Source organism: Numenius arquata, chromosome 10 (genome assembly GCF_964106895.1).
Source record: "Numenius arquata chromosome 10, bNumArq3.hap1.1, whole genome shotgun sequence".
NCBI classification, from domain to species: domain Eukaryota; kingdom Metazoa; phylum Chordata; class Aves; order Charadriiformes; family Scolopacidae; genus Numenius; species Numenius arquata.
In genome coordinates, this window is record NC_133585.1 from 24,132,039 (window position 1) to 24,146,949 (window position 14,911).

Consider the following 14,911-nt stretch of genomic DNA (forward strand, 5'->3'; position numbering starts at 1 on the left):
CTAGAGCATGCCCTGAAGTGCCCCATCCACACACTTCTTAAATACCTCCAGGGATGGCGACTCCACCACCTCCCTGGGCAGGCTGTTCCAGGGCCTGACCACCCTCTCAGGAAAGTCATTCTTCCTAATATCTAATCTAAACCTCCCCTGCCCCAACTTCAGACCATTTCCTCTGCTCCTGTCATTATTCCCTTGGGAGAAGAGGCCAACACCCACCTCTCTACGCCCTCCTTTCAGGGAGTTGTAAAGGGCAATGAGGCCTCCCCTCAGCCTCCTCTTCTCCAAACTAAACTCACCCACCTTCACACTGTGGCACACAGGCGGATAAGCCAAAGAATGAAAAGCTGCAGGTGATGGCTAGCAACAAACACTTGTGGCATTTTAAAAGGCTGGTAAAGCCACAATCATTCCCCTGGTAGTTGCTTCAGCTGTGAAGTAGGCACCAGAGGATGCCTGACAGCAATGTCTGAACCACAGACAGTTAAATAATACTGCCGGTGGACATTACTTTGTAGGAACATCTCGAAAACCAGACTCTACCATGTAATACACACTAGTGAGAAGGTGGCATCTCTAACTTCAAGTTAACCAAGTCATTATATGACTCTACTTAGTGACTTTGTAAGTCAGGATAAATTTGCAAGACAATTATTTCTTCACCTCAACAAATAAACTGCCACTGCCCGAGAAGTTTTCCAGAAGTAGCTCTCCAGCCTAGAGTAGTATGGTACCTGAATACATATTTATATCTATACACACACACAGAGAGAAAGAAATCTATAGATTAAGACTAAAAGGGGATCTTACCAATGCTTATAAATATCTAAAGGGCGGGTGTCAAGAGGATGGGGTCAGGCTCTTCTCAGTGGGTGACAGGACAAGAGGCAATGGACACAAGCTGGAACACAGGAAGTTCCATCTCAACGTGAAGAAAAACTTCTTTACTTTGAGGGTGACAGGAACAGGCTGCCCAGAGAGGTTGTGGGGTCTCCTTCTCTGGAGATACTCAAAACCCGCCTGGATATGTTCTTGTCCAGCCTGCTCTAGGTGACCCTGCTTTGGCCGGGGGGGTTGGACTAGATGATCCAGAGGTCCCTTCCAACCCCGACAGTTCTGTGATTCTGTAATATAGATACATATATTTTAAAGGAAGATTTTAGGATGGAAGTAAACACTAAAAAGTTGGAGAGTTATTGGGACTATCAAGGAGAGACAATGTTTTTTGATCGTTTCATGGACTTTTTAATAGGAAGAAGGTGAAACCAAATAGACCAAGGTGGTCATGTGGCCTGTTTGGCTGTTAATGTAAAATTGTCTCCCACATTTTCGTCTCCCCTCATAAGTCTTCGAACATTCCTTTGATTTTATGTGTTTTGCAGTAGAACTGCGAATTTTTGCCCTTGTGAAAGAGCTGGCAAATGCCTCCTACTCCTTTCTATTGCTGACAAAACATGCTGCAAGGCAGTGCATAACATCTACATAGCAGCAGAGGTAACCACAAACGTAACAGTGTCTTCATTCCTGTTCTACTCCCCAGCTATTATTTATAGAGAGAAAGAGCATTAACAGAGCACAAAGTTCTCACTAATTTAGCCTCAATTCGCCATCTATTACTTCCCATGAGCTGATCCTAATGAGAAACTACTTCAAAACACATTTAAGGACCAGCTGCACCCAGTGAAGTCACCAGAGGAGGGGAATATTCCCCTCCCAATACATCACCCTCTGATGCTACACAGCAGCTCCCTCCCCTAACAAAATCAAGGGGAATGCTGCCAGTAACATGAATGCAGTCCTGGGTCACAGACTCTTGGCAGTCATGTTGAGCAAGTACCTCACTCAATATTGTTTTTCTCAGTAATTCACAACTCTCTACTCAGCCAGAGGGGCAATGAGAGATCTAAAAACATTACTCGTCGCCCAGGCCTGAGCAGCCAGCTTTCTGCAGCTGCTTCTCCTGCAGTCTGTTCATCTATGGAGTGATCATAGAGTATCAGGTTGGAAGGAACCTCAAGAATCATCTGGTCCAACCTTTCCCGGCAAAAACACGGTCTAGACAAGATGGCCCAGTAACCCCTCCACCCGAATCTTAAAAGTGTCCTAGGTTGGGGAATCCACCACTTCCCTGGGGAGATTATTCCAATGGCTGATGGTTCTCATTGTGAGAAATTTTCCTCTTGTGTCCAATTGGAATGTCCCCTGGAGTAACTTCTACCCTTTACGCCTCATGTTTTCTATGTGACTCCTTGTAAAAAGGGAGTCTCCATCTTCTTCGTAGCCACCCTTTGAATACTGGAACATGGTGATAAGGTTTCCCCTAAGCCTTCTTTTCTCAAGGGTGAGCAAACCCAGTTCTCTCAGCCTTTCCTCATATGGCAGGCCTCCCAGTCCTTGGATCACCTTGGTGGCCCTTCTCTGGACCCTTTCCAGCTTGTCCACATCTTTTTTGCATAGCGGGGACCAAAATTGAACACAATATTCCAGGTGTAGCCTGACAAGCACTGAGTAGAGTGGGATAAAGACTTTTGTATCTCTGCTGGTGGTGCCCTTGTTGATGCACCCCAGCATCCTGTTGGCTTTCTTTGCCGCAGCAGCACACTGCTCGCTCATGTTGAGCTTGTTGTCCAGCAGGACCCCTAGGTCCCTTTCCACAGAGCTGCTCCCCAGCCAGGTAGACCCCAGCCTCTGGTGCACTCCTGGATTATGTTTTCCCAGGCTGTCTTTGTTGAACTTCATAAGGTTCTTGTTAGCCCAGTCTTCCAGCCTATCCAGGTCTTCCTGCAGGGTGGCTCTCCTTCCAAAGTGTCCGCTTCCCCACTCAGTTTGGTGTCACCGGCAAACTTTGCCAGGATACGCTTGATTCCATCATCCAGATCACATATGAAGGTACTAAGCAGCATTGGAGCCAGTATCGATCCCTGGGGGACCCCACTTGTGACAGGTTGCCAGTGTGAAAAAGAGCTATTTACCACCACCCTCCAGGGTGCCTGTGGGCCAGCTCCCCACCCACCGCATAGACCAGTTGTCTAGACCGTAGCTAGCTCCCAGTTTCTCTAGGAGGAGGCTGTGGGGAACCGTATTGAAAGCCTTGGAGAAATCCAGGCAGACAATGTCCACCGCTCGCCCCACATCAACCAAACAGGTTACTTTGTTGTAGAAGATGATCAGGTTTGTCAAGCATGATTTGTCCTTAGTGAATCCATGTTGGCTTTTCCCAATCACGTGTTCATTTGACTTGCGATAGACCCCCCCAGGAGGATTTGTCCCATAACTTTCCCAGGGACTGAAGTAAGACTGATGGGCCTGTAATTTCTTGGATCCTCCATTAAGCCCTTCTTGTAGATGGGGGTGACATTAGCCTTCTTCCAGTCTTCTGGGACATCCTCTGATCTCCATGACTTCTCAAAGATTACGGAGAGCGGCCTTGCAACAACATCAGCCAGCCCTCTTAACATCCTTGGGGGGATACTGTCAGGGCCCATTGATTTGTAGGGGTCGAGCTCCTCTGATAGATCACCTACCAACTCTTCCTTCATTGGTGGTGGGTCTGTGTTTGCATCAACTTGGATTTTTTTTCCCAATGCCAACAGTGCTGCCAAGAGGTGAAGAAAGTGTTGAGAACCTCTGCCTCTTCAGTGTTGTTGGTGACTAATTCATCCCCTGTTTAGCACTGGGCCAGTGATGTACGAATTCAACAGGCAACTACTGCAGTACAAATTGAGACGTTATTGCTTATAATTGCTATGATGCCTCAATTTGTGCCCCTGAAAAACTATCAAAAGCAACAAAATGGGTCATTAACATCGCAAAGTCATATTCATACCCTCAGGTAAGTGGACTCTGCAGTTTGCTGTGGGTAGATCAGCAATGCTGCTTTTTTTTCTCCAACAGTTTTCTAATTGGGTGTGTGTATTCACACCCCACACACAGGGAATAGGGTAGATACTGTGGGTGCATGACTTATGGAAGATACCACCACCAAAAAATGAACATTAATCACTAGTGAAAAGCGTAAAGCGTGATACAGAACATAATTCCATATGCTGACAAACTGGTCTGGTAACTCAAAAACCCCCAACAAGCGCACAGCTAATGCTTAAAACCCATTCAGTGTCCAAATCACAACCTTGAGTCTTCACACGCTGTAAAAGCAAAACAGTGAGTTACACTGAGGCTTCCTGAGCCTTTTTGGAGGGCAGGCTTTTTAAAAATAGTTTCTAAGGCATAGGAGTTACGGCTCCTAAGCAAGCAAAACAATTCAAGAAGATAAAACACCATTTCTGTGTGTGAAAGGTGAATTATATATTTCACCCAAGCAAGTCAACAGCCTCACAAGGTGCACTACATCGAAGATCAGGCTCTCAACTTCTGAATTCCCTCAGTAAAAATGACACTGTAAATAGCCTTCCACCTTTCTTGTGGTTCACGGAAAAGGCAAGAAATCTCTCTCTGTTCCCTTTGTTGTCTCACACTTCTGCTCTACCCTGCACCAGGAAATATTTAGAGCAATCTTTTGAAAACAGCTCGCGTTTCTGTGTTTGCCCCAGCACTGGCCACGACACTGTGGGGCGTTCCTGAGGTTTTTGGATGTCAGTTGACACCAGGCTGCCCAGGCAGGGAGCAGCCGTGTGTGTAGGTGGGCAGGGAACAAGGGGAGGGACAGGGAGATGGGAAACTTAGCAATTTTGCTGCCTGCCAATGTCATGATCCCAACTGCATCTCCCTGCATCCAGATTGTTTCACAAGTTTTCCTCTCCTGCCAGCTGGCCAAGATGAGAGGGACTGTTTCGCCAGACATTTTGCTTTCTTCCTTAATACCATCACTAGCAACAAATTACAGTTCTTACCTGATGAAACAAACTGCTTAGTAACTTCTGCTCTGCCTCTATGGTCTGAGGTCTGCCGCTTGAAGTATTTGTTTCACGTTTCCAATATCCCAATGAAATGTTACTGCTGGAGAGACTGTAACTGAGCATACTGGGATTATTTTTAATATTTCATGTAACTTCAGAAACCAATTTTTTTTCATAGTGCATCCTTAAATGGGACTCGAGCCTCGTCCTCCTTTCAGTTTTAGTAGTTCAAGTCAGGAGTGTTTTCAGAGGTGCCAGCTGGGCTACACCCACGTAAAAAGGCAGCAACACCCAGAAATGTTAATTGTAAGGATCATATGCTAATGTAAATTTAGCTGTCTGGCATCTCTCATGTGGTTTATGACATATGTTTAACAATACGCTCAAACATATATTAAAGAATGAGGTATGAAGGAAGACAGGTAAGCAGCGTAGGTACTCACAGGATACTACTGAGTGGAATCTTTAAAATACCCATCAATCTCCAACTGCTAAAGGAATTTAGTGTGGCAAGAACACTTTGGGTTCTTTGTTAAACGCTCCTAGAAAATTTAGGGATGTCCAGGTTTGGGTCTGCCCTCCACATTATCAGTAAGTCTCTCATTGCCAATAAAATAATCTCTATTGAAAGTAAAGCTGCCACCTTGGCCCTCAAAATTACTAAAAACAGCATTACGATGATAGGCGATGCCAGATGTTCCTGTGAGAAGCCAAACTGTTCTTTTGATTACTCTGCTGGATAAAACTGTGCTATACGCATTCCACAGGTACATATCAAGGACATATCAAGCGGGAGATGAGATCAGAATCACACAAAATGAGAATCAGGCACAAAAATTATTTCCTATGAGATCAAGACGCACCATCTGGTTTTGCATCTTCCCAAGTGCTTTCCTCCATTTCCTTCCAATTTCACTGTAGTCCAAATGCAATTCAGCTGATGTGTAAGATATGAGCCTTTCTCCACATGTTTGTGCATCTGGGGTTTGCGTTGGTTATATTCACGCAGCCCACAGGGATGCCCACATAACTCTGAATATGACACGCCGGTATCTTCTCATGGAAGCTGCTGTCAGCTGTACCATGTGATGGGCTCTCGGCTGCACAACCATTTAACTTGCCCAATTACATTTTTGGCTGCTGTTCTGCCTTGCAGCTTAGAGAAACCCTCTCCAGGAGCTAGGTCACAAGAAGGAATTGCCAAAATATGCTACTTTTCAAAGAGCGTGCTCCTGAGGGGAACGGGAGACATGAGAAATGTTGTAGCAGAGAGCACATGAGACAAGACAGATACTCCAGTACATTCTCTGTAGTAGTAACTTGGGACTTTATTTACATGTGCCGTTAACATCTTGTCTGACATAACCAAGTATGGACTTCGCTATCTCATGTGCTTAAGCAAAATCAAGTCATATATATACTGAGAAGTGGCCATATGCTTGTTCCACTTGTGTCTCCCTCTGCATCACGGTGAAATGCTGGTGAAAGCACTGTCTTGGTTTCAAACCCAGAAAGGAAAGCAGAAAATAAGCAGAGGTTCTGAAGATGAACATGGTTTTGAGGTTTCACCATGAAAAACAACCCTCAAGGTGAGCCAGAAAAGCACATTACGTGGAAAACAAAACTTTTTGCCTTTGGGAAGCACAGGCAGTACATCCTGCAAGCCACAGGGTTTGCTTCCCAGCAGTTTTTCCAACAGCTCAGTGACACGTCCCACCAGGGCGGTACAGTTCATCTGCCGTGCCGCAATTATGAATCCAACTCTCTAAAGCCGTTCCCTCCTGGGTCATCAGTTCAAACATAACCCTGGTCTGAAATGACTGAAACCTGCCATAGCCTGACACCTGCAAAGCAGCTCCTCTGGAACAAGACAGTCGTTTCACTCCTATTGCTGCTGGAGAAGCATCGCTGTAAAAATGACTGTAATCAGTAGCACCTCTGATACCCAGCTCAGTAAAAGAAGCCAAGGGCAGGGCACACGTGGAGGATGGACTCTGACTTTGTCCTATGATTTCTTTGTTTTCTGGACAGAAAGGCTTACAGAATAAGAGACATACTGAGTCTCTGCTCTCTTCAAACTTCTGGGTATTCCCTCTGTTACCTGCCAAATCTCAGACACGCTTGGCAATACCATCATTTCTGCTGTGCTATGATAACCACTGTTTTGCTGAGAGGGTGAAAACACGCTTCCTGAAAAGTGCTTTTATCTCTTATATCATCTGTGGGACCTTCAAAGGTCCTACAGAAAATGGGACTTACAGCTAATTTATAAAATATTAATAATACACAAATCACACATACGGACCCTGGCAGCTTTCCTAAATCGCAGCGTCGATCCCAGAAGAGAGCTGTCGTATCCTATGGAACTTGGTCTCTGTCAGGGGATCAAACAGTGTTCCTTTCCCATTAGGGCACGGAGTAATGCAAGCTTATATATATTCCAAAGCTTCCAGGAGAGGAGAGCAAGCAACAGGGCAAGAATTAGCTGCGCACCACCATTTCCCATCTCATACGCAGACACATTAGCTGCAGCTTGACAGCTAGGATCAGTAGATTATTCCAAAAACATTGACTCAACAGCAAGCTGGGAGGTGAAGCTAAATTTCTGTACTTTGCATTGCTCTAACTTTGAGAAAGGGCAAAGGGAAAACCCACTCAGAAGGCAGAAATCTCGCTTCTGTCCGCAAAAGTGCTTTTGTGCAGTTTATAAGCAGAGATAAAAGAAGAATAGTGAATACTCAATTTCTGTATCCCTCATAGGTAAATCCTAAAATCGTAAGGGTCTACTGGCTATTAACTGCTGTCTTATGGGGACTAAGACAAGTGAACAGTTATTCCTATGGCTAATGCTAATAAAATATATTTGAGAAAGGAGTTACTTAGACATAAACACATGATTTTTCTAGGATACAGTAAGTGTATAAATACTTTTATTCCCTTTCCACAGATAGCAAAATGAATGTAATGAGGCAACAGTGAAATATCTAAAACAGACCTGAGAGAGGCAACTCCAGGAACAGAAATGTAATGCGTTCATTCCCTAGCCATTGCGACTACTCACTCCGCCACTGCTGCTCCATCGCTACTAGGCTAAAACCAGTAAATTACATTTTTGCTTTGCCCAGGGTAAAGATGCCCTCAGCGGACAGCCCCCTGTTCTGCAGTGAATGCAGAGGATAGCTGTGATCTTATTTCCAATTTGGCTTGCACAGCTGCAGTATGGGGTGGGCATCCCTGAGGAATGCCAGAATTTACCGCTCCAAAGAGCCTCCTACCTGAGTGGCCCATTTTTGCTGGCGGCTGGAGCTGAGCCATCACACTCGCTGCACAACTTTTAGCAGCTACTCAAAACACCCTAATTTCTTGGTCAGTCCAGGCTAGAGAAGAAAGAAGTTATGAGTATCTTCCAAAGGGTAGGATCAAAACATGCTGAGAGCAGAGTCCTCTCAGAAAACATTTGGGCTTGTTGCCAGCACTCCATGAAGGATCTATTTCACACACAAACAGAGGCTTGGGTATAGATCCACAGCTCAAATGAGATTTATGGGCTTTTTACTTTGACAGGGCTCACCAGAGCCCTCCACCACACTGTGCTTCCCCGACCTGTGCAGGCTCACCACAGCCCTGACCCCTGCGGACATGAACACAAGATGCGGATTCACCTCCTCCTTCGGGAAACAAGAACGTGACTTTTTATACTGTAACCACCCCTGAACCAATCCAATATATTTCCAAGCTCAGCCTGGTATTACACTGTTTGGATAGCCTTTTCCTTTACTTCTTCCTTTACTTCCTTTACTTCCTTCAATTGCACACTTTTCTAAGGCGATAAAAAAGAAATAAAAATTTATTTTCCCTTTCAACCCAAACATGTAATCCTTACAGAGCACCAAGAAGCTGAAACATCCTGAAGGCTGCTGTCCTCATCTGTGTCAATGATGTTGGGTACCTCAACACGCTGGGTACTTTGAGGAACTACACAAAATCAAACCCAATTCTGTGTTAAGGAGGATCATTCTCCCCGTGTGACACACACACATATACACAAAATCCATGAATACAAGCACCCAAAAAGCCTTGGCTGAGGTATTCCATACGTCTGTATCCAACACACTATCATATCACACCCAGAGACATAACTATTTAATATAATTTGGAAACAGCCAGTACTATTTTAATGAAGGACAAATAACAAAAACTTATCCAACTGCTGGAGCTGTACAGACACAGTACAACGCACAGAGTATGTTATATCCTGTAAAAATCCTTCATATAATTTCAACTGCAGTAAGAGTACTTCAAAAGCACACATGAATTTCTCATTAATACTACAAATTCAGCATGTTCCAAACTGCAGATGTGCATTCGCTATCAGAAGCATAAATTTCCCTTATTTTGTGTATCCTTCTCTGCCCCCTTCCTTGGCTTTATACCTACATCTGGAAGGACATGACTTCCTCATTTGATGCACATATTGCTTTCTTTTTAAAGCCTCTATCCAGACAAAATTTGTACACAGCCATGGTATTACAGTCAGACTAACAGCACTTACAACACTCCAGTGTCATTCCATGTAGTATATGAGCTACAGTCCAGCATCATCAGGATTTACAAACACACCTGACTTAGTTGACATCCTTCCTTCAAACAAACTGAAACAGCTCAACGAGTTCCTGAGGTTTCAGCGATGGCACAAAAACTAAGACGAAAAGCAGTGCAAGTCATGGGCATTCACCAGGAAGCTTGCTACCTCTTGGATAAAGGTGGCCTAGCTGGTCAAAGACAACCTAGCTCCTAGTTCTTGTATTTTGAAGAACCTGGATACATAAAAACTAAAGTAAAAGTTATTATTTTTACCAAGTGCCGTTATCAGGGAAGAGAGAGTCTGAAGCTGTTTTCCTATACTCTACCCAGACTACTAGATTTTATCTATAGAGCATCAGCTCAAATATTGCAGCAGAAAAGATGATCTCGCTCAGGGATAAGAGCGTTGGCAGACAGATAAGTAGTTACCTGAGCTTAAATAGGTCAATACCAATACAGCAGCACCAGCTCCCCAAAGGCTTCATCTGTCCACCAGCTACTGCAGCGCTGTATAAAGGGGAGCCCAATTCAAGTAACACACCACCTACTTCAGCAGGAACAGGCTGTTGCATGAAAAAGTTGGATCAGCACATCTCGAAAACTTAAATAAAATTGTTTCTGGATTAAAATTATCAAGTGATTTCCCTCTTGACCTTCCCGGGAATTGAACCTGTCTATACAATTAAAGTGCATAAAGATTTCTTCTGAACCGCTAAAAGTTTTTTTATTTATAGCTGCATCTCATCATACTAAACACCCTGCTCTAATCTATTACAAGTCGAAGGGATGACAAATATTAAAGCATCAGGTGAATACACTCAGCAATTATGCATTTAAAGCACTGCAAAATTTTACTTATTAATTTCCACTTGAATTAAGAGCAATCTGCTCTTGAGCTGACTATTTTGTATCAACCCCGCAACACATTGCTAGCACGGAATAAATAAACAGAACAATGTGGGTTTTTTACTAATCTCCGTTTCGTGGCTGTTCCTGTGTGAACCCCTCAGCAATAGTGGCTGTACCAGTGGACAACCATCTGTCTGCACACCAGCAGCCACCCAGGTGGCTCCTGCACAGCTTCCCATACCACACTGCCAGTTGAACTGGAATCTCTTGTTGGCAGTAGCTCCCCCAGCATCGGACTTTGCCTCCTCCACAAGCCACACCGTTCTTCCACCCCGAGGAACGGGAGCAGCCAGCCAAGACGGAGTGTCAGCAACATAGCCTTGGTTAAGGCACATGGTAAAAATTCTTAATCTGTGGCCAATAGTGCCTATTTATTGACTGACGTTTGGTTACAGAAAATAAATAATTTGTATATACCTTGTACTACGGTAGCAGTTGTGGCTAGCACTAGGTAGCGATGCGTTAGTAAAACACAACCTAATAGCAAACCCAAAATTGTTAAAGAAAAATTATACAGCTCAGAAACGAGGCGCTGCAATATACACCTTGTTAGAAATACTTTGGTTAACTCCAGTGCTCTAGGGCTGGTGCGTCTTCCTGAGAATAACCCGGAAATCGCTGAAGTACACCCTAAATCTAAGAAGCTGTGGAGAGGATTGCAAATATAACCCACCCAGATGGCGTGATCTTATCAAAGTTTAACACGTCAATCTGCTCATTTAATTAAAACCCCTTTTCTCTCCCTGGTTAATGGCAGGTCTGTACAGCAGAAATGGCACCAGAACAGATGTTCATAAATTTGTCAAAGCTGCAGGATGATTGCTCTGACTACGGTGTCTTTTGAAGGACTACTCTATTTACATTCCTACTGATCTCTCATGTCAAATCTGGTAAATATTACCTCTCCTTTGGCTGCTCTACAAGACAGCATAAGCCAAATTTCTTGGTGAAAGTCATTTGCTTTGAGAAAACACCATATGATTATAGGCAGCCTTTTTTAAGATTTCAGGAGAAAAACCAAAATGCTGAAAAGCACGCCTTGATTTTAAATAGGCCTTTCTCCGCATTTTCTTTCATCTCATCTGTACAGGATTCCTATGAAAAACTGCAGTCACGAGTTAAACTGCAGAAAAAAAGAACTTGGAAATCGGCTTGGCTAAGACAAAGGAAGACCTGTATCATAATCCACATTTTGGTGGCGTCAGAAGCGTCTGTGGCATCTGTGGCAAAGCGCACAGAAGAATCTCACTGTGCACCCTGGTGTCCAAACCCGTGTGTGATCAAAACCCATTATGTGCAGAGCAGAGCAGGACAAGGGAGGGCAGAGGTGCCAGCAAGCTTTTGCCCCAGGGACTGAACCACATTAATGAAACACTTCTGAAAAGTTTCCATTACAAAAAGCAATCCACTGATGAAGGCAAAATAATTGCCAGCAATGTCAAAGGGACAACACAGCTGTTTAAAGTGACCCTTCGCCCTGTTTATGGAGCAGGTAATCTGAATCGGTGTAAGAAAATACATGGGGTAACATTTTCTCTTCTAGCTAGGAAAGTTACACTTCCAAAGACTAAAATATGCAATGTATCACAGTGAACAGTTTTATCTCGGAATACTGTTCAAAGAGCCAGAGGTACCCAGGAACGCTGCAGGATCAGCCACCCAATGTAGAAGGGCAAGGGGCATTCAAAAGAAGCAGTGGGGGCTGTCAAGTCGCAAAGGGGGCACTGTGCAGAAGTGCAATCCCCTGATGCCAGAGACCTGCCTGTTTGAACAAAGACCATTCCAGGCTGAGTAAGCAAATTTTCTCATTTTTGTGATTCTATGCAAAAGCTCCTTGAATTGAGATGCTCCAAGACAATGAGAACTATAGTCTTCCATAAGAATTGCTCTGAGAGCTTTTCAAACTCAGCTGCCATCACTGCAGTTTATCATTATGCAAATTAAATCAATTAGGCAGTAAGTGGCTCACTTGATTTTAAGTGAATATTAAAAGATAAGAAGAGGCTGAAAAACAACCTGGGTCCACACTAAGGTGATTTATAAGCTGTAAATATAAAGTTGCGCTTTACAGCACTAGGGAAGGGCTAAAAAGAAGAAGAACAAAACCTTAAAAAGATCTGAAAGGATCTTCATGCTCCAGCTACAGGAGGCATCACGCTTCAAGCTCTCATTCTGCTGGGGGATTCCAACCACCCTGACATCTGCTGGAAAAGCCACACGGTGAGCTGCAGACAATCTAGAGGGTTCCTCGAGTGCCTCAATGACAACTTCCTAAGGCAGGAAACAGACAGTATCGTATCCCCTCGGGTATTTGCCAGCTTGGTATAACTGGACCTGACAGTCACCAATGCAAGTGAGCTTATTGGGGGTGTCAAGACTGGAGGCAGCCTGGGCTGCAGTGATCATGCCCTGGTGGAGTTCACAGCCCTAAGGGGTACGCAACAGACAAGGAGCATAGTCAGGACCCTGAATTTTAGGAAAGCAAATCTCCAGCTCTTCAAGGAGTTAGTCAAAAGGCCCCCCTGGGAAACGGTCCTCAGGGACAAGGGGGCAGAGCAGAGCTGGCAGATCTTTAAGGATGCTTTCCATAGAGCACAAGAGCACAAGAGGGGCAAGGTCAAGAAGGCCAAGTCGCAGCTGGAGCTGAACCTGGCAAGGGATGCTAAGAATAACAAGAAGGGCTTCTACAGGTATGTCAGCCAGAAAAGGAAGGTTAAAGAAAGCATACCCCCCACGATGAACAAGAATGGCAAACTGGTAACAACAAACGAGGAGAAGGCTGAGGTTCTCAACAACTTCTTTGCCACAGTCTTCACTGCCAAACCCTCTCCTCACACCTCCCGAGTTGAAAGACCAGGCGAAAACAGGGGCTATGAGAATCAAGAACTGTACACTGCACACCATAGGAGAAGTAGGAGAAGTCCAGGTTTGAGAGCTTCTAAGGAATCTGAAGGTACATAAGCCCATGGGACCTGATGAAATCCATCCATGCGTCCTGAGGGAGCTGGCGGATGAAGTTGCCAAGCCACTTTCCATTATATTTGAAAAGTCGGGTGAAGTTCCCGCTGACTGGAAAAGGGGGAACATAACCCCCAGTTTCAAAAAGGGAAAAAAGGAAGACCTGGGGAACTATGGGTTGGTCAGCCTCACCTCTGTGGCCAGCAAAATCATGCAGCAGATCCTCATGGAACCTCTGCTAAGGTACATGGAAAATAAGGAGGTGGTTGGTGACAGCCAACATGGCTTCACAAAGGGCAAGTCATGCCTGACAAATCTAGTGGCCTTCTACAATTGTGCTACAGCATTGGTAGACAAGGGGAGAGCAACAGACGTCATCTGCCTGGTCTTACGCAAAGTGTTTGACACTGTCCCGCATGACATCCTGGTCTCTAAACTGGAGAGACATGGATTTGATGGATGGACCACTCGGTGGATCAGGAACTGGCTGGATGACTGCACTCAAAGGGTTGCTGTCAACAGCTCAATGTCCAAGTGGAAGCCAGTGACAAGTGGCATTCCTCAGGGGTCAGTACTGGGACCACTGCTGTTCAACATCTTTGTTGGAGACATGGACAGTGGGATTGAGTGCACCCTCAGCAAGTTTGCCAATAATACCAAGCTGTATGGCACGGTCAACACGTTGGAAGGAAGGGATGCCATCCAGAGGGACCTGGACAGGCTTGAGAAGTGGGCCCGTGTGAACCTCATGAAGTTCAACCAGGCCAAGTGGAAGGTCCTGCACCTGGGTCACAGCAATCCCAGACACAAATACAGGTTGGGCAGAGAATGGCTTAAGAGCAGCCCTGAGAAGATTGACTTGGGGGTGTTGGTGGATGGGAAGTTCAACATGAGCCGGCAATGTGCACTGGCAGCCCAGAAAGCCAACTGCATCCTGGGCTGCATCAAAAGCATGGCCAGCAGGTTGAGGGAGATGCTTCTACCTCTCTACTCTGCTCTAGTGAGACCCTACCTGGAATACTGAGGCCATCTCTGGAGTCCTCAACTCAAGGAGGACATGGACCTGTTGGAGGGAGTCCAGTGGAGGGCCACAAAGATGATCAGAGGGCTGAAGCACCTCTCCCATGAAGACAGGCTGAGAGAGTTGGGGTTGTTCAGCCTGGACAACAGAAGGCTCCAGTGAGACCTTATAGCAGCCTTCCAGTACCTGAAGGGGGGGCCTATGGGAGAGACGGGGAGGGACTCTTGGTCAGGGAGTGTAGCGATAGGACGAGGGGTAACGGTTTTAAACTGAAAGTGGGCAGATTTAGATTATGTATCAGGAAGAAATTCTTTACTGTGAGGGTGGGGAGGCACTGGAACAGGTTGCCCAGAGAAGCTGTGGATGCCCCATCCCTGGAGGTGTTCAAGGCCAGGCTGGATGGAGCTTTGAGCAACCTGGTCTGGTGGGAGGTGTCCCTGCCCAGGGCAGGGGGGTTGGAACTCAATGATCTTTAATGTCCCTTCCAACCCAAACCATTTTATGATTCATCATCTTTTAACATCATTGATCCTGCAAAACCCATTTACAAAATTACTGTACAACTTATCTTTTCCCTTTTACACCC

At 45.2% G+C, this 14,911-nt stretch overlaps 1 protein-coding gene across 4 annotated transcripts in view; it reads right to left on the reverse strand.

Annotated features, from left to right (window-relative positions):
• The window catches only part of ARHGAP24 (Rho GTPase activating protein 24), a 199,338-nt gene that overhangs the window by 96,505 nt on the left and 87,922 nt on the right, over positions 1 to 14,911 (reverse strand). For 2 of the 4 annotated variants that reach the window (XM_074154417.1, XM_074154415.1), the window contains exon 3: positions 8,516 to 8,521. The exons of the other annotated variants lie outside the window; for them this stretch is intronic. The gene's annotated coding sequence lies outside the window, so the exon portion shown is untranslated. The remainder of the gene's footprint in view (positions 1 to 8,515; positions 8,522 to 14,911) is intronic. 4 annotated transcript variants of the gene reach the window in all.